Genomic DNA, 21,002 nt, shown 5'->3' with positions numbered 1-21,002 from the left:
GAAGAAAGTCATGAGGACTTGAAGAAGCTACCTGAAAAGTGTTTTCTTCGTGAAATTTGAATCTCTGGCTCCATATACTAACTTGTTGATAATATTTACAGCAGAAGATTTCCAGTAGCTCTTGAAAATTATGTTTTTATGTTAAAGGTTCAATATGTGTTTAATGTGCATAGCAAGGTTCTTATACAAGATTATTCTAAATTCCATGTATCCTACCCTATGCTATTCATTATTTTGCTGTTTGGTAGCTGTTTATTAATGTCTAAGCATATAAAATGCAGAGAAAATAGAATAAAATATGATAATATGCAATAAATATAAAGAAATACACAAAGAATCCTTTATAGGAAGGATAAAGGGAATATCCTTATATTTACTCTTCTTACACTTAGCATATAAATACACATGCATGTGCCTTGAAACCTAAAAGCTAATTCTGAAAGTTCATTGTGGGTTTACCAGCTAGTGTATTTATTTAAAAATAACAGTGTGTTATTTTTAAAAGGCTGTAGAGATACTGCAAACTGTGTAAAGGCCTAGAATGATAGTGGCAACTTAGGAGGTGGAATATCAGCCCCTTTGTCATGCTTGTACAGAGGCATTAGGAATTTCATCATAGCAAGAGAGTTTGCTATTCACTAAACTGCAGAGCATTTTATGTACGGACCTACTTTTAATATGTTTCACTGCATTGTCAAAAGAGTAATAAACTGTGACAAAGGTTTTCATGTTTTTGAAAGAAAAATATTTATAGACCGAAAATCGTTGCTTGGCAAGTCAACTATGCAACCTCCTTCAAAATGAAAAGAAATGTCAAACACTTAGTATTTAGTCCTAAGAAAGAGCCTCATTTTTAATGTAGCACTAAGAAAAAGTATAATTGAAAAATTTAACAGAGAGTGAGCTAGAAAACTACAACTACATGGAAGACACTGTTTTCATTCTAGGCATTTTGAAGGGTGATCTTTTAGAAAAGTCCCAGCATGATAATAGCTACAATGGGTTTCAAGAAAAAGGGTTCTCAAAAAAAAAAAAAAAAAAAAAAAAAAAAAAAAAAAAAAAAAAAACAAAAAAAAAAAACAAAACCAAACAAACTAACAAAACAGAGAGAGTAATAAATAAATAAATAAATAAATCTAACAAATGTAGAAATACTAAAATATCTTGTCAGAAGACGGTATTAAGGTTATCTATCACAGGTGTATCATAGATGAGAAATACAATACACTAACTTCTTGTGGATGAAACTATATACATAATAAAGTACAATACATTTTCCCTTACACTCTATAGCTGTGTGTTATCACTGGATCCGTATTTATTAGTACCCATAATGACCATTCTCCATCCACAGACTTCAAATATTGTGATTGAAATAGGTTTTGGTTTGTTTGGTTTTGCTCCTCTAATCTGGCTAATCACTTGCTTGTACATATTCATCAGAAGAATTGTATTCCTATGGAGAATTATACAGGAGATTTTCCTCCCAGTCAGGATCACATAGGAAGCCCAAATAAATTGTGCTACCTGTGCTGAATTCTAGCTCCTTTCAAGGCTCCAGTTCACTCAAGTGCCTTGCTGCCTCTAGTTCCTTCTTATGGCAGTCTCATTTTTATTGTTCCAAGTCACTTTGAGGTTAAGCACATGCTTAGAAATCTGGCTCAGCTGAGATCTGAGTAACTGACCTGAAATTGCACATTTTACGTGGTATAAACAAGAAATTTGCAATCAGTATAGCAACATCTGCGACACTTTGCAATAACAAACTCAGTAGGAACACATTCAGAAGTGGATGATGGTGACAGAGGAATTGCTGAACTTAATTTTTTTTATTTAATTTATCAAGCTAAATCCAGTGGTTTTGTCACTGGGACAGTAGTGCTCATTTACCAACCACCAGGTTATTATTAGATGTTCTTAGTTCTACATAAATTCTGAACAGAAACTTCCAAATAAATCAGCATTTTCAAGTGTCACAGATGAAAACACTTATAATTATTCGTAATATAAGGTTCAATGTGATTTTGAAATCTAGATTTCTGCTTGAAACACCCTAAAATATGTATTGTATTATTTGATGAATAATTAACTAAAAAGTTAAAACCAAACTAATGCAAAGTTTAATGAAAAATCTACCCTTGCCCATCCTTTTCCCTTTTGGGGAAATATTCCCACTAAATACTGCCCCTCTCAACCCTTCATATTTCAGTTTAAAATATGTTTTTCAAATTATGTTGATGTAGAAAGGAAAGTCAGAGTATGTAAACACAGGCAAATCAACAAACTGTTATGGTACTGAATGGTGCCACAGCCAGGGATTCATCTACTTAGACCACAGCCCTCTCTTTGAGAAACTTACTCCTCTGGGGGCTCATGGGGTCTGTCTGTTTGAGAAGGGGAAGAACAGCCTCAGTAATGAGTTTGCCCAGCTGGTGAAGAGGCCTTTAAAGTTTTTGGAGGAGGGGAACCTCAATCCATCCCAATCCTACCACTTTGATGCCAATAGACAACCCCAGAGCCTGGAGATGGAATTCCAGACACTCCAATCAGTAAGCCAGCTTCATTGGGGGCCTAATTTAAATGTCTTTATTCAAGTACATTACATCCTTGTTCCCAATCTAGAGAGACAAGGATGTTACAGATGGACCAACAGTTTGTTGCTCCGACAGTGGCACAGCTGTACAAATAGGACACCACCAAACACGTCCACTGTAGATACACCTGGATTTTAAAGTCTAAGTTTTCTTACATTTTAACAGATATCGGTTATAATATTTTGGAAGCTGGCAATTAGAATTACTTCAAAACAAGGGCAGCAGCTCAGTTTCCTGTTGAGAATATGACTAAAGACAATGCTTGCAATATTTTCACTACAAGCATTGGTAAATAAGTTTTTTTTTCCTGACAGCTGAGGTTTGGTTGGCTGTTTTTTTCCACTTTCTTGATCAAACCCTAAGAAATCTCTTTTCAGTCATTATTGATTACTCAGTCAGATGAGTGATCAATGAGAGTGATTACAAAAAACAGATATTTACTAAACCTGGACCACCACCTGATTTGAAAATAGCTGTTTGATTATTTTTCTATGACAGTCTATGATGCTCAGGTTTCATCAGGATAAACTTTAAATTATCATCATTTTAAACACACACACATATATATATATGTATGTGTGTGTATGTGTGTATATATATATATTTTGAGACATATTTTTTTGAGTCAATGTTGCATCTGGCTGTTCTATTCCCAGTGTTCAGTGTTGGGGGCTGAGAAATTTGCAAATTGCTTGGAAAAACCAAAGAGATTACAGTAAAGTCAACAGCCATCCAAGTCAGTCTTATGTACACACCTTTATTCATCTTGTGGATAAATGCTTGCAGGATCAAGGCCTAAACTCTATCTTGGTTTATGTTCAAGTTCTTTACATTAATGCAGGCACTCACGATTTTTTGTAATAATTCTGTTCAAAGTGTCACTTTAGATTCAGATTAAGAATAAGAAAATAAACTAATATAAACAACAAAAAGTGATTGTTTCCAGGACAAAAGCTCTGGTTTGGGGTTTTTTTTGCTTAACGTAAAATTTTAAATATGAAGAAAAATATCTATATTGAAGTATACCTTTTCAACTCTATTGATAATCTGTTCATAAACATAAAAAATTTATCTACAAATGACAGAGAAAGCATTCTGAAAACCACATGATGTCATATGATTTGATTATGATTTTAGAACTTTATATCCCTTTCTTCACACAGCTTTACATGCTCTGGTTATAATAACTATTTGCAAGTCAATGTATCATAGTTCATTTACTCACCCTGAAGCAAATGCAAGGTATTAAACACCAGCATTGGGTGGAAAAGGTATGAAATGAGAGAGAAGCACAAGAAAATGGTATTTAACTCCCTTGTGATTTTTACAAATATGTGGAGAGAGAAGGGAAAAATGAAAAAGTTAAAACTTGAGTTTTGAACTTCGCGTTTCTGCCAGTAAAGTTTTTCGGAAACTGTAAATAAAAGTAAAGTAATAGTAATGGTTGAGATATGACAAAATGAGGCATTGTTCAAGACACACAAACAGTGCATAACAAGAAGTTCTTCTTGCTGTCTTTATTTAATATATACTGGAAAAAGGTTTTTAATATTTTTCACCTTTGCAGTTTCCTGAGGAAATGTAAATTTACTTTCCAAGGAAGTATATTGAACAGGATAGTGGTGTTACATTGACAAGCAGTCTAGAAACTCAAATTAATTTCATTCAAGTCTTACTGTAAATGCATCTTTCACATAGATATCTCTCCCTCAATACACAGAATACACATACAAGCAAGAAATTGCAGATTTATCTCTTAGAGTAATTTTATTTGTAAAAAAATGGAAAAAAATAAAAAGACAAGATTTAGTTGCACATGAAAAAATATCTGAGGAAGGATTTCCTAATGAAAAAGCCCAGTGGTACAATTTCTCAAAGACCTCAAAGCTGTATAGGTGTGAAGTGCTTACTTAAATGGAATTTGGACTTGATTTTTTGTAATTATGATTTAATTGTATGCTCCTGAGATGCTTCAGTAAGAAACATAGCCACAATAAGCATGCTCTATGATCAATTAAAAGATGAATCACATTGTGCGGAAAGGGATTCAGTTCTTAGAGGGGTTGAAGGTGTTTATTGGTGTCCATAGATCAAGAAGAGATCCAGGCCAATTTCATTCCTAAATTAGATACCCCAGTAGGATGTTTAACTCTTTGAGGTAATTCACTATTTTTGTGCCAAACCTTTGTTTAACTCTGAACGCACCTCCTTTGCTGCTTAATATTGATATTGGATAATGGAAAAGCAAGCTTGTATTATTTGTCCAACCCCACATATAGGTACTGCTTACTCATGTAGATACAGTGGACTTTCAGCCTTAAAAAACTAACTGTTGGAACAATTCCAAAATGCCCCCTTTTATACTCAAAGAGGGACAGAAATGCAGCAATATGTCACACAGCAGAGTCAGAAAGGCAGGTTCTTTCAGAAAAGCCCTCTCTTCCCAAGTGACATGTCAAAGATAGATGCTATTTTCTTCTGGTTTGTCTTAGAGGAGTCAAGTCTGACTGTATTTCCCATAGGAAAATAAGGTATGGGTATGTATGGGAGCAACTGATGGCTTTGCATTCATAAAGCCTGAACTCTCATGAGGTATAGGTTTCAGAGCTACTGTATCCAGGGAAGCAAATTCTGCTAGAAACTCAGAAAGAAACCCTGTTTGACAAGATGATTATTACAAAGTATTTTAACTGCTTGTGGATAGTGGCCTATGATGGTTTAATAAAAATACATCACTGAATAACAAATACGTAAAGATATATACATGTATGTTGAATGCTTATCTGGAGAGATGGTCAAGCAATATCAATTTGAAAATTTCTTGGTTTGTTTTCTCATAATTTTTTGATTTGTTTTCTCATATCCATATTTTAATATAGCAACAAAAAAAATTCAATAATTTCTCCAGCATCAGATTTAAGCAGACAATTATGAAGTTGGGCATGGTGTGATTTGATCTCCACATTTACTGCATTTTAAATTGCTAGGGCAAAAAGAAATCCCTTGCTGAAACATTAAGAACTGAAGAGTATAACATTGAAAGGCCAAATGTTATGATCTAGTTCTCTGAGCCAGGTTCTGCTTTAAAAGAAACTCAAGAAAGTAACTTCAGAAAAATGTCACCTTTTTTAAAACTTATTTTTTGTAGTTATTTTCCACATCATCTCATCCAACGTTAGGAGGAATTGAAGCACAAAAAGTCTGTGATGTTGACTGAGACAGTGACTCAGTGGTCACTCAATGATGGCTTTCATTCAATGAAAGCCTCAGTGATGAGGCAGAAGAACAAAGACCTGTATTTGTCACTCTGTGAGGGAGACAGTCAAAGATGTTTCAAGTAGGTACCTTTTACTAAATTCCAAGCTGAAGCCTGATTCAGGCTTAAACGCTGCCTTTAGGTATAGTCCTAAGTATGGGAGAAATGAGAATGTATAAAGCCTCTTGAGGCATTGCTGAGGAGTACCTTTAAAGTCATTTAAAAGAGATGACTGTACTGCAGCACAGTTCCCTTTTATGCTGGAGTGAGAGTAAGGGCTTTATTCAGCTTATAGCTGCCTAAACCTGACTGCTTTTAGACTGGTAAAGCTTTCTCACCTTAAAGAAACTCTAAGAGCACCGGTTTAGGAAGGATTTCAGTTATCTGGATATAATGTGAAGATATAAAAGTATAAGAGAAGGGTTTGCGAGCCTTTTCTGCAAAAGGTCTGTCTTCAGTGCTGGTGTGAAAGCATGGAGCATTGCTGCAGGACATAATGTGTGTTTTCTGATCTCTCTCATGTGAGTAGTGCTACTTGCTTTCAGAAAAAAAAAAAAATTAAATTAGGAGTGCTAACTATTAATTGAATTCATCTGTGCTGGAGGTCAACATACAAAAGGGAACTTTTGAATTCCCTGAAAAAAGCCTGCTACTTCTGTGACCAGGACAGGCTGGTGGTAGATTTTGATAACAGCCAGATTTAAAAAAAAAAAAAAAAAGTGCCACATAATACAGAGCCACAAGACAGAATCACCTTTTTGAAGGCTCAATGTTCCCTTCTGCACATAGGCTGCTAAAGTGAAAAGAGTGAAGCTTCCAGGGGCCTGAAGGGCTGGTGTCCAACTGGACTGTTCCCAAAAAACAGAATTGGTATCAGAAAGATGAAGCTCCTGACAGGAGATAGGCTCCAAGAAATGGGGTAACCTTCTAAAGATGGGACAGATGAGCAGAGACCAGTGCCAGAGCCATGACCACTAATGCCTGATGGCACAGCAGCAGCAGGAACCAACACGACTTTCTGCCCAACTGACCCAGTGCAGTGGCCACCTCCCCACTGAAAGGCAAGTAAGAGGGTGTGTGAAACTACAGTGTAGGCAAAAGATTCTTGTCTTCTTTGTTCTTGAATAAACTGCAGAGTGCTAGTATTCAAAGGTGTACCAGCCCTCATCACCCCAGCAGTTGTTACTGTAAACAGGAGTGCATGAGACAATCAGGTTTATATGTTTGTTTGTTTTTCCCCCCAGAGAGTTGTTTCAGATTCCCTGATATGTGTCTGGAAGAAGCACAGGTCTGTCTTAATCACTGCAGGAGGTTACCCTTGGAATAGTCAGATTCTAAATTAATTATATGAAATGATGTGCTATATTACTTGCTAAGCAAGATTTTTTTTTTCCCTATTAAAAAAGTGTATCTTATGCCTGATTTATTGCTGTGCTACTCTTGGGATGTTTCCTCTCTGTCAGTTCAATAGTCCATAACAACCCTTACTTTTCTGCCCCTCATTTGAATGCACACATATGCACACATACAAGTTTCTGTGGCTTGAATTCTATGACTTTTCAAATTCATGTACCTACACAAAATTAGCCACTTAATATTAATACCTTCATAGAAATATTTCAGGATATTAATAACTTTGCTAAAATATTTCAGAATAAAGAATGAAATCTGTGTGTCACACTTCCAGTCCCCTTTCTCTCTAAACCTACTTCTGCTCTCAGTTACATAAGGAAAAGGAAGGGACATAACTTTTAGGGGGTTTTTTTGTTTGTTTGAGGTTTGATTGTTTGTTTGTTTTTTGGTTTTGGTGGGTTTTTTTGTAAACTAGCTAAATTGCTGTGGTACATGTATTTCTGCATGAAATACCCTCTGAGCCTCAGTTCCCTCTTTTCCTGGCAGAAATTACTTCTCAGAAGATCCAAGCTCTGCAATATCAGTGTGTTGTTAATATCTCTTCTGTAAACTCTTAAGTGAATCTGGCAGTTGGTAGTGATTATTAACCTTGCACTGAACCAGCAATTAATCTGTTCAGGCTGCAGAGGAAGAAGAGAGAGAGAAAGAATGAGAGAACACAACCTGCTCTGGCTCAGTGATTCTGGTAAATCTGAGTACCCTGATCTGATATTGTTTAAACTCATTAGTATTCTCTATCTAATCTGCAGATTTAATTCATTACATACATCATTTCCCCATAGCCTATACACCCATTTGTAATTTCTATGACATATTTTTCATCTGCATGCTTTATCCTTGGCGGAGAAAACATGAGGTTAGGAAACAAAACCTTTGATAAATATGTATTTAGTGGTGTGTGAAGTAATAATAATAGAAAAAAACCCCAAGCTTTTTTTCTTCCATGCTGCATTCTGCTGCATCATCTTGACCACAGAGTGAAGTGAAATTTGGTCCTGTATACCTTTGAAATTATCTTATTGCTGTTGGCATTTCATTGAACTTTATGGGTGACGCATTATCATTTTATTGTCAAGTCAGAAATGAGTAAACATAACTGGATTTTCCAATATCATTGGACTTACCTTTCTGGGGAGACCAGGAAGGTAAGTCATTTATGATGGCATCTTTACCAAATCTGACACATTTGTTAGATGCAGGGAATTCAGAGGTCTCATCACCTAAAGGCAATGGTGTAAACCAACCAAGCATGTAAGAGTGGCTGCATGTAGCCAGTGAGCAAAATGCAAAGCTTTGTTTCCAGCTTTCACCAACACCAGCTGTCCACAGAAGAGCAAAAGGGAAAGACAAGCATATAAATAAAAAGAATTTTGCTGTTTATTTACCCAGCAGTCTGTAGCTCTTGGCTTTCCTGATCCAAAGGATCAAGTTTTCTTTGTTTCTCAAGTTTTTAACATCTACAGTATCCTGTGGCTAGTTGTGAAACTTCTACCTATACATGGTGCGATTTTTTTTTCAAAAATAGCAATTTTTAGTTTTATTATGGCCTTGAATTCTTTTTCTAAGACACAAAGAAAAACTATTTTCTCTTTTCTGACTCAACGCCAGTCACAATATTTATATTGTTCCATCATACAACCTCCTCAGTCATTTTTTTGCCTAGGTATTCAATCTTTGCTTGCTCAGGAGCTGTTCCATAACTTTTATTTTTCTTGTTCCTGTCTCTAAGCTTTTTCCTCTTCTGCTATGTTCTTTTTGAGATGAAGGGACCAGAACTGCACATAACATCGAAGATGCTGACACACACTGAAATTATACAGTGGATGAATGTGTAATTACATCCTTTCCTCTCCACTTACTGCAAGTTTTTCTATCATCCTCAGACACCTCTATGCAACCTCTCCTTGCTCTGTGAAAATAAACACCTTCCAGGGGTAATGATTTAGGAACTCTGCAAGACTGCTAAAGCCATTAGGTACCTCCCAGTCTCACCTCACTTTATAGGCAGTATATCTTCATAATACACCACCATGACTACATGTGTAATTTTATTCTGTATGTCTTGAGATTGAATTTTGCCTTTTGCAAGCATGAGACAGCTTGTAGAATTCTCTTTAGCTGTGCTTGGAAGCATTTGCATTCTTTGATAATCTTAGTTCTTCTTGATGTCCCCTTGCTTGTTGATATATATTATCACATAATCATTTGCCTGATTGGTCTCAACATCTCAGGAGAGATAAAGGAACCATCTTTGCTCCTAGGCTGCTGAGACCCTTCAAATTATATCTTGGGTTTGTTTTCTGTTTAATGAGATTTTTTTCTGTAGCTTTTGCAATAGACTCTTTTGATTCAGAGAACTCTATCAGTAGTAAAGTCTTCTACAGACAGGTCTAGTGAGAAATCTTCAAGGTTGAGCATTACCTGAAGAATTTACTAATCATAATTTATCATATTAAAAATATGCATACAAAGCAGATAACTGAAAAAGGGTCTCAGTACTCTCAGTTAATTTAAATACTCAGATTATTTCAAAACAACTTCTTATGGTTAACTGTTATATGGGTCTGATTTGATAAAAAAGACCTCATTTATTTTGAAGTGAAAGAAGATTTGTAGGGAGAGGTAATATTTGTAATTTGACCTATTTCTATAGCACAAACAAACAAAGCAAAAGCAAGCAACAACAATCCCAAACAAACAACCCAAACCAGCATTCTCTCTTGTAGTGGTAATGACAAGGAGAAACCCCTCTTGGAGGTCTGAAGTTTCTTATAGATATTAAGTTGCATCAAGAGGTTGCACCACTGAAGTTTTTTGTGCCAAATATTTCAGATAGCAAAAGCCATATTGAATTCTAAGGGGTCCTATAGATGGACTCCTGAAAAGGCAAAAATTGGCATATACATACATGGAAGAATATATACATATTTATAAACTCTCTCACTGTCAATTATAATCCTGAAGTTAATATTTGCTTCTCAGCTCATACGTGGTTGAGTTGGTGATTTTCTAGTCATAAAAATTTTCCTCGGTCTCATTTGACCCTTGGGATGCCTGCTACCTGTTGACTTTTCTCAGCACTTACATGAGCCACAGTGTCTCAGCTCCTTACCCACACAAAAGATCAGCCTCCAGAGTCAATGCTGTAGCTCTACAGATGCTACCTGAAAAAAAAAAAAATCCTCAGAACATCTACATAACAGATAAAATGCATAACAGATAAAATGAATATCATTCACAACAGTGACAGGTAAGGGCAATGGAAACATGTCGAAATCACTACTCAGGGCAAGTGATGGCTTACACAATGTTTTTTGCTTTCAGATCCATTGAGGTTTTACACACTGACCTCTAGACATGCAGGCATACATGTGCCTGAGCACATGCAAAGACACATTCCCTGATCCCAGGGAATAGACTTTGTTACTTCTTTCTTGTATCTCTTGCTATTATTTGGCTTCTCAGGTTATTCTCAGATCTGACAGAGGCATCTCCCTGGGGCTCTACAGAGGTCAGGTGTGTGGCAGGAGCCGATGATTTTGGATGTTTTTCCCTATGGTTATGATGTGGTCAAACCTCCCACAGATGCTGACTTTGATCTTTCCCACAGGAAAGAGGCTATCTTTGTTCCTTCTTGTTTATTCCATCCAGAAAAAATTACTAGGGTAATGGGAAGAGTTTTTTCCCCTCACTAATCTGAAATTTCAGATGGTATTACAGAATTTAGTCACCTCATGTTGCTGAACGCACAGTCCTTCCATGGACATGCAGGTTCTTCCACAGTGTCTCTTCAGATGGCCATTACCTAGGCCATTTAATTTCTCAGAGTTTTAGTTCTTTAAACTGTAAAATCAAATTATAAGACACATTTTCTCAGTCACCTCCAAATGTGCTATATAGGTAGAAGTACCTATTACTCACTGTTTTAGAGAAACAGCAAGCTATTCCATTCGCTGTCCATCTGCATTTGAACAGTATTCACAGCACTTTAAAATCTCTATTTTTTTTCTCTTTAGTGAATTATTTCCTATATGTGAGTGATTCCAGCTGTAGAATTATCTGTACCAAATTGGCAGCGTGTTTCAGGCAAAATTCTTGTGTGAAGACCAGGTGTCTCACACACAGTTTAACTTAGAACTCTCCAAAGCACTGTCACATACTTATCCATGAACACACCCAAAGTTCTTGATAGCCCAGGCCGGCCAGGTGGCCAGAGAGGCCTCGGGTAACATCCCACCCCTTTCAACCCTAAATGGTAATGTCACATCCCCTCTTTTTTGGTCACTCCCCTTAATTTCCATTGAGTTTCACCCCTGTTCATAAGAGCAAGGCAGACCCAAAATCGCTCTCTGGTCCTCACTCTCAGACACATACTCAAGCCTGGAACACCTGGGCATCTGCCCTGAATAAACACCTTCTTACTACCGATTGTGAGTCGCTCCCTCTCTCCAAAGTAAACACGCTTCTGCCCGGGGTCTGGACCTGCCTAAAACTTCACCATATCATGACAGAGCCCAGCAAGCTGGAGGGCGACCTGGGAACAGTGATATTTTTTTTTTTCTTCTTATTGAACAAATTGATAAATAACCTCTTTCGTGACTCTAATGTTTTCCAAAATATTTTTTTTGTGCCTGATGAGGATGTCTGCAGAATTAATCATGTTCCAGAATTCAGTCACTGTTATGAGAAAAGGGAACTTGTGCATTGTTTTTCTTACTATCCCAAGACTCTGTTAAAACAAAGCCTGATTCTATACTAGAAATTGGCTTCCAAAAGACTTCTAACTTTTCTTCCTCTTTAAGAGGCTTAATTAAGAATCATCCTATCTTAACCGTTGATAACTCAGACTGCAGTACAAGGCAGATATATTCATGGCAATTGAATAGTAGATGCAGAAAGATCTTGGTGCACAATGAATTTTCAGGGAAGACTAGAATAATTCAAAGTCTGTCTTTGCCTCCATATATCCTGACAAAATTTTTCCACCATAATTAGAATGACATTCAAAATAGCAGCTACCATTTTCCCTGAAAACATAAACAAACAAACCTTTCCCAATTAGTTGCACAAGATGACTGAGCAAGCAGAGCTAAAGATTCCATTAGGAGCTTACTATGCTAATCTAATTAGCCTGGGAAACACTCACATATTATGGAACTGGAATCAATAAAAATTCTGAAAAGCTAGATTTGCACTTCAGTCACAAAAAGGATTATGCAGACATTTCACCATTCTTTTGCTTATAATTTTCATGAGCAATAAGCAGAACAAACACAATTCTTATCTGAAGGGTCACATGTAAATATGCATGACATAGTCTGAATATTCTTTGACATGAAAAAATTAGCAGAATTAATTTACGAGCTTTAATGTAATCCATAAACGATTTACACACTGTGTTGTTTTTTCAGTGAGGAGAAAATGTATTTGGCCTCCTAAAATCATTTTGGAGCTTTTAACAAGTAGAAATTCTTCAAAATCTAGATTCCATTTCTACCAGTTATATAAGTTTATGTGGAACTTACTCATAAGAATGCTCTCAGCAGTTGTCAAAGTAACGGGAGCTCATCTTTGTGGTTTTTGCATCATAGCTTTTAGTGAAAGAAGAAAATATTATCTTAAATCAGCAACAGAAATTGCAGAAAGTGGCTTAGTTGTTTTCAAGGTCAGAGACTCTTAAGCTGTGTCCCCACAGGTGCAAAGCATGAGAAATTTCCTTGAACTTTTCCATCTAAATTGAAACCTTCATTTAGTTTACAGAACAAAATGAAGTAAATCTGCATGAAGTCATACGTACTTATAAACATATAAATGCTTTTACACTACAGTGATATGGGAAAAAAATCAGCACTGAAGAAGCAGCATGGCAGCACAATTGTTGAAAAAGTTTTGCTGCAGTGAAATTATGTGTCAATGTGCCCTTCATCATCACTTCAGCCACTCCACATTGCTTGTTTGGACAGCAAATCTATCTCATTCTGAAGCTTCTGTCTCCCTCTGGCCTATTATTTTGCTATGCATCAGGTAGCTTCTAGGCAGCTTAATTGTTTCTTCACACTATGTAAACCATTTAACTTCTCTGGCATCCTGCAGAAATTAAGCTCATTATGGACCCAGTGGCCCAAATGACACCACTTTCCCACAAGGTACAGCAGGGAACCGTATTAGTGGTAAAGCTCAAAGGAAAGGATATATCACCTGTGACACATGGCTATAGAGAGAATGGAAGAAGAAAGTGATTTGTCAAGTTATATTTGTAGTGGTCAAGTGAGGTTAAAAATGGTCAAGGGTTACAAATACTGATTCAGAATCTTGTCAGAAAAACTGGCAAGGGTTATTCTGTTTCATTATGATGGAGCCCCCTTCCTGCCTCCTCCTCCCTGATTTCCCCTCTACACTGTCATCCTAAGACACCTGAAATCCTTATCTTTTGGCCTAAATTGGAATGAAATTAGTAAAACAGTAGAATAAATGTAAAAGACTAAATGAGAAAGGGAGAGAAATCCAGACATTATTATTCAGTAGGATTTGTTGGTCAAATAAAGATTAAATTGAGTGAAAGTGATAGAATTTTGCCCAGCATTTGTTTGAAAGCTAGTCTTTTTTGGATTATAAACTGGTGTTGAATCTGAGTGTTCCAAAATGTGATTCAGAACACGATTTTCTCTAAATGTACTTGCCAGAGGTAAATGTAATAATTTATGGAGTGTGCAGAAAATGTTTTCTTCAGCTATTTGCTATTCAGAAAAGGCTTTCCTTTGCTCTTACTGTTAGGCTTTTATGCTGGCAGTCTTATTAAGGTCAAACCCTATCAAAATTTTACCTCTAGGGTCAAAAGGGTAGTGTAGTCCTTCCCAAGGCTATTTGGTGATCAACTGCTGGAGGGCACTTAAGAGAGATCCAGAGCAGTACACCAGCCCCTGGAGAATGAAACAACATCTAGTTTTTGACAGCTTCCTGTAGTCATGAACTGGGAGATTTATGAGGTTAGATTTGATCTCTAGTCCTGTCTAAAGCCAGGTATGCTGCATGCTGCATTACTAAACAGGCTAGTACGCAAAGCTAATATAGCTTCTTAAAGGTGAACTTGAAAGGCTACTTTTAAATCTCCAGCTAGCTAGCTAAATCCATTTTAATGCCAGCTGTGAGAATTAGGGAAATGCAATCTCACAGGTACATTTTAATAAAGCAAACAGCTACAGGAACACTCTGTCTATTTTCTGATAGTGTTTCTTCAGCAGCAATGGAAGTACAAACCTAGCAAAAGTGAATTTTCATTTATGTTGTTTAAAATTTCTAATATTCTCCTGTGTTGAAAGTAGTCAGGGCTATCTCTTCACCCTGTTCCGTAAACTCTAGGTCAATATGGTCTGACTCAGCACCTTAAACATGTTAGGAACTTCTAAAACATTCATACTCTTTTAATGGTATCTTACATTCATTTAAACAATGAAAACTTAAGTGAGAAATCTAGTAACCTCCTCATAAAAAACAAGTTTTGAGACACAAATTGTTAACTGACACCTTACACTTCTGTATATTACATACTGTGGCAGAAAAAAGTAAAGATTAAAATGCATTTGAGTGCTTGAAATACATCAAAGTCAGCCTCAGTATTTTACAGATATGATAAAACTGCTGAAGTACCTATGAAACACACGTTTCATGTGTTTGATTGCAGCACAACTTTGAATTGGCCTGTAATTATTTCTGGTGCCCCAGAATCTGGTACTTGAAATCCCAGACCTCAAAGTCTGTGAATAAACCTTATGTCAGTCAAATAATAAGTGAAGTGAACAACTTCAAGGAAAAAGGGGCTGCTTTAAGTGAGACAGAATTATTCTGCCACTTGCAAACAGAAGAGAAAGTAACTTCAGGAAGAAAAATAAAAAGTATATTCCTGACAAACCCCAAAAGATAAATCCTGTAGGATTTATCCAAAAGGAGGATCTATGAGGCCTGTGATCATACAGCAGAGAGAGTGAGGCACAAGTCATATTATTTTATAGCCCTTACTCTGTGTGTGTTGCTTCATTCTTCCTGAGTAAAGCCTTACTTCATGTAGCAACCCCACTAAAACCAATAGGAATGCTAATCTGACTCTCATCTGTGCTAAACAGATCTTTACGTTTTACAAGGCTGTAATTCACCAAACTTTCCCTTAGTATTTACATTTTCCTCCTCATTTCTTAATTATGCTGAAATGCTAAAAGGCTTTCTGACCACACTATTTTATTTCCTTGCCTTTAATTGATATTGTTTCTCAGTAGATATTATCAATTATGAGGATGACAAATGACTGTGTGTCTTTCCGGAAGCTGCTTCAGCAAGCTGTTGGACATGAGATTTATTCCTGACCTTAAGGTCAGAATTAGTTTTACCATCAAAATGTGAAACAAAACAGGAGAGTGAGACTTAGTTTACTTAGAAATGGTGCAACTTTTCAAGTATAGTAGTGTGTTGTTACTTGATAATTAGTTCAAGATAAGCTTGAAGCTGCTTCAAAGTACATTTTAAATCAGACCATACTGAAGAGTCTTTGGGGAGGCATCAGTAACAATTCAGTGGAAGAATAGGATGCTGTGAATGCTTGTTATTCAAGTATTTCTTTTCCTTATGCATAAGTTATATGGGAGCAGTAAGAACATATTTCTTCTTTTTCTCTCTCTTTGATCCAGGTAAAAATACAAGTCAGCCAAAACACACATTGAACTAAGAAAGGTGAAGGAAAACTCTCTGCAGACTTTAATCCAATTTCTAGGTTACCAGAGATGATGACAATAAAAATAACTAATGAGAAAATCCTGAGTATGTATATTTCTAAACTGGCATAATAAGGAACTTCAAACAAGAACAAATACAAGAAAAAGGATTTAAGGTCTCTGGGATTTTTGATACAAGTTTGCAAAATGCCTTGAATGCTAAGTTCCTAGTCCATAAATAAGACCATGTAGAAACAAAAAAAAATCATTACAGTTATGAAAGTCTTGTAAACATTTAAAAATATCAAGAAAATATTGCATTTAAATCATATATAGTAACTGATCGTTTTTCATTAATTTAAATATGCGGTACCTCTAAATGCAAAGGTTATATTATGATCAGTTTTCGCTTCAAATCAAACAAGTCTAAAAGATATTTTTGAAGCTCTACTATTCATCAACAGTTAAGGGAAGTTAAGGGATTATGCATTTCACAGAGTTAACAGGGTGGGTGGGAGTTTATTGTACACACACTTTTTTTTTTTTTTGGTCATATTATCATCTTGAATTAATTAGTAATAGTAATTCTTTATAAATGGCAGGCTTATCAAATACTACAATTTGTTTTGTGGTTTTTGGGTTTTTTTGGAACCTAGAGCAGGTTCACCCTGGTTGCCCTGGACCACGTCCGTCTGGATTTTAAATGTCTCCAAGGATGGATACTTGACAACTTTCCTGGACAATCTGTGCCAGGCCTTGGTCACCCTTACATTGTAAGAGTTTTTCTCATATTCAGAGGGACCCTCCTGTGTTTCAGTGTGTATCCATTACCTCTGGTCTTATCTGAGTACATTGAAAAGAATCTCGTTCTGTCTTCTTTATATCTTTCCTTCAGATATTTATATACATTAATGAGATCTCCCTGAGCTTTCTCAGCTCCAGGCTGAACAGCCTCAGTTCTCTCAGTTTTTTCCCATAACAGAGATGTTTCAGTCCCCTCAAGGTCTTTGTGGCCAGACTCTCTCCAGTCCAACCCACTTTCGTATTAAGGAGCCCCAAGCTGTGGAACACTCTGAGTGTGGCCTCACCAGTGCTAAGCAGAAGTGAAGAAACACCTTTCTCAACCTACTGGCAACATCTCCTAAAGCATCCCATGGAAATCTTAGCTTTCTTTACTGCAAAGGTATGGTACCACCTCACGTTCAGCTTGGTGTCCATCAGATGGCCAGGTCCTTTTCTGCACAACTGCTTTCCAGCTGGGTGATTCCCAGCATATATACTGCTACATGGAATTGTTCCTGCTCAGCTGCAGAAATTTGCATTTTCCCTTGAAAATTTCCCTGTCAGGTCATTTCTGTAGCCTGATGAGGTCTCTCTCTGGAGGGCAACACAACCCTCTGGTTTATCTTCCCACTCTTCCCAGTTTTGTAACATAAGCAAACTTGCTGGAAGGCCTCATCTAGTTCTTGCTGATCAGGTGGGCTATGGGAGACACCCACTACCATGTCACCTATCTGCTGGTATGTCACCTGTATCAGCGATGAAAGCCTATGTTTTTTTTCTTATCTGATCTGTAAAGAACCTAGGCATGGAGAATTTTCAGGATTTTTTCGGTGGTCAAAACAAAATTTTCCATACTTTCTTTTACTCAGCATGGCTTTTGCTCTTTCGAAGTGTAGGCCACTAAGGAAAGGTAAAGGAACAGTAAAGGAACATATGCCCACCATATACTTTTGCTTGTTCTAAGACACATACTGGAAGTATATTATGTAGAGTACAAGACATGAGGTACTGTGAACCTGAGAGGTTTGCACTACAAGGCAGGTGATAAGTAACATTTTCTGTATGGTCATGGTTATCAAAAACCATTATGATATTCATTGGGACTGCATGAAGCAGTACTTTCCTTATGTCTTTATTGTTGCCGGAGTTAGATACACAAGGATAAATTATGTGCATTTATGCCAAGAATAACTCCTCTGTGATTTCAGTAAAACCTTCATACAAACAAGCATACTATCTATTTTTATAAATGCTTTAGATGTCTATACGTTCATGTTCAGTTGTAGAGGATCTAACAGAGTTCAGCAAGTGGTTGGATATGATATTGTCACAAATTTTCTATAAAAATAGAAGCAGAAAATAAATCTTTGTACTTCTACTTCTTTATAAAGCAGTGTGAAATTTTTATCTTAGAAATAATCCCACTGGTTTTATTTGGGAGGAGGGAGATGCTACAAAGCTACAAAGAAATGGGAAAGAACTTTATCAGAAGTGTTATTACATTATCTGCTACTATTGACAACTTCTAGGATTGACCTAATCTGTGATACGAGAGGAAAAGAGGAGCAGTTCAGAACTCACTATATCAAGGCTGAAGCTTATAAAAAGGGAAAATAAAATGGGAAAAAATGTTATTAACCACTGAAATTATAAAGTATAGTCTCCCAAAGATCATAAAAATGTCTGACTGACCACTATGTGAAGTGGGGAAAAAATCTAAATTAGAAAGAAAACCAAGTCTGCGTCCCTCCTATGCTGAAGATCTCAGAGCTGGACATAGCACTCCAGGTGGGGTCTAATGAGAGAAGAATAGAGAGAATCCCCTTCCTCTTCTGGCCATGCTGCTTTTACTGCAGCACAGGACACAACTGGCTTTCTGGGCTGCAAGCTCACCTTGCCAGGTCATATCCATCCTCCCCTCCATCAGCGCCCCACTTCTTGGCAAGGCTGCTTTTGATCTGTTCATCCTGCACGCTGTGCTGATACTGGAGGTTGCCCTGACCCTTGTGCAGGACTTGCACTTGGCTTAATCTTTTGAGATTCCAATGGGCTCCCTTCTTGAGCTTTTCCAGGTCCCCCTGGATATCATCCTGTCCCCCAGGTGTGTTAGCTGCACCATTCAGTGTGGCATCATTTGCAAAGTTGTTGAGGATGTCCTCAATCCCTTTGTCTATGTCATTGAATAATTGAATAGCATTAATTGAATAGCAGCGGTCCCAGTCCAGACTCTTGACGGGCATAATTTCTCACCAATATTCATTGGGACATTGAGCCATCAACCACTGCCTTCTGGATACTGTTATCCTACCAATTCCTTATTCACCCACCAAATCTATCTCACTTCAGTTTGGAGAGACTGTTACGACGACAAAGGCCTTACAGACCTTGGGCAGATGACATCTGTAGCCCTTTCCCTGCCCACCAGTGTAGGCAATGCGTTGTAGAAGGCCATTAGGTTGGTCAGGCAGGACTTGCACATAGTGAAGCCATGCTCCCTGTCTTGAATCACCTTCCTGTCCCTCATGGGCCTTGGCATAGCTTCTCCTCTTCCATGATTTTTCCAGTGACAGAGGTGAGGGTGACAGGTTGATAGTTCCCGGTGTCCTCCTTTCTACTCCAGACAACTGAAAACATTTTTATACGCCAGATCATGTCCCAGTGCCAAAAAAAAAAAAAAATTCAGACTCATCCTGAAGAAAATGATAACACCTGTGTGACTTGACACAACACAGAATATGGAATTTTTACATTTCCTGAAAGTGTGGCACAGTATGTGAGTACTAAGGATTTCAGATCAGTGTATAAAAGTAGTACTTTATTGAATAGATAATATCAGCCATGATGTAAAGATTTCTTTAGAAGGCAAAACTCCGAAGAAATTTAAAAAACTATCTTGTGTTTAGGAATGACACAACACTAAGTTAACAATAAAATACCCACTGAATTATTAGCCAGAAAGAAAAAACTGGTCAGACATTATCACTTTATTTTGTTGTTTATTGACGTCTGTAATTTCTTCAAAGGTAGAAATGAAGTGAAATTGAATGAAATATATTGTACTTCTTCCTCTTTATAATTTATGAAATCCTACATCCGACTACTGAAAACTCACATACTGTTTTAAAAAGAAGTAAATCTTTCTCCTCTGTGGAAATAAAATTTGAATTTATCCTTTTCAAAGCAGAAAAAAATACAGTCTTGACATGACATTTGCATTGCAATGAAAGAGTCAATGAATCTATGATTATGGATTAGCACTGAATTAATGCAAAACAGTACACTTTCTCTTGTATTCTTAAATGTGAGCAAAGGAACTTATATGATCTTTCACAAGATCCTTGAGGAGATCTGATCTTTGCAAAATTCCTGAGATAGAATGAATTGACATTCCCTGAACTCTTTGCAGATGAGGCATTTAAAACAAAATTTGGATCTATGTCTGCCTGTAAAATTATTCAGGGTCCTTTAGGTTAATTGAACAAAAGCAACATCCAACATCTCAATAAATTTATTGAAACATTTAGAAAAACTATACTTTTAATGGAGGAAAAAAATAATGAAAAAGATAGAATAGGATGCCTTTCTTTCTACATCTGTAGATGCAAAGCAAAGAAGCTTTTTGAGGTGAATTATCAGAAGTGAAAAATAATTTTTTGACAGAAACAGTTGGTGATATAATAATGGTTCTACAGAACAGGTAAGGTACTATGTCTGTCAGTATACTAAATTTTAAAGATTAATGCACTCTTTCATTCCTACCCATGTGATGTGACTGATTCTGTAGTGGCTTATTCTATGTTGTGAATATATATGTGTTGCAGTTAGATGAACTTACTTGAGAGACAGCTGTAAAAAAGAAAAGCAAAGAGAAATTTTAGTCTGAGACAAATAAAAAAGAAACAGAGATGTGTAGTGATCTGGTATGGTCATGGTATGAAAGACATCACTCATATTGGACCAAAAGGAAACAGAGACTTGTATTAGACACTTACAGTTGATTTTTGTATAGTTTTTACTGCTATTTCCATGACATAATTTTTATAGAAATTACTTTATTTTACAATATAAATGCTCTTGGGTTTGGGTACAGAAACTGGTCTCTAACACAGTCAGTATGTAGTATTTGCAGGAAAACCTGAAATGGCAAGTATTTAAGTGGGCCTTTTACTTTATTTCTAGGTCCTCAAAGGGAAAATATAATCTCTTGGAAAAAATACTAGCTCTTTTCCTTGAAGAGATATCTCTGCTGCTGCT

Source organism: Zosterops lateralis (genome assembly GCF_965231275.1).
Source record: "Zosterops lateralis genome assembly, chromosome: 1".
In the NCBI taxonomy this organism is placed as follows: Eukaryota; Metazoa; Chordata; class Aves; order Passeriformes; family Zosteropidae; genus Zosterops; species Zosterops lateralis.
This window is presented reverse-complemented; position numbering follows the sequence as displayed.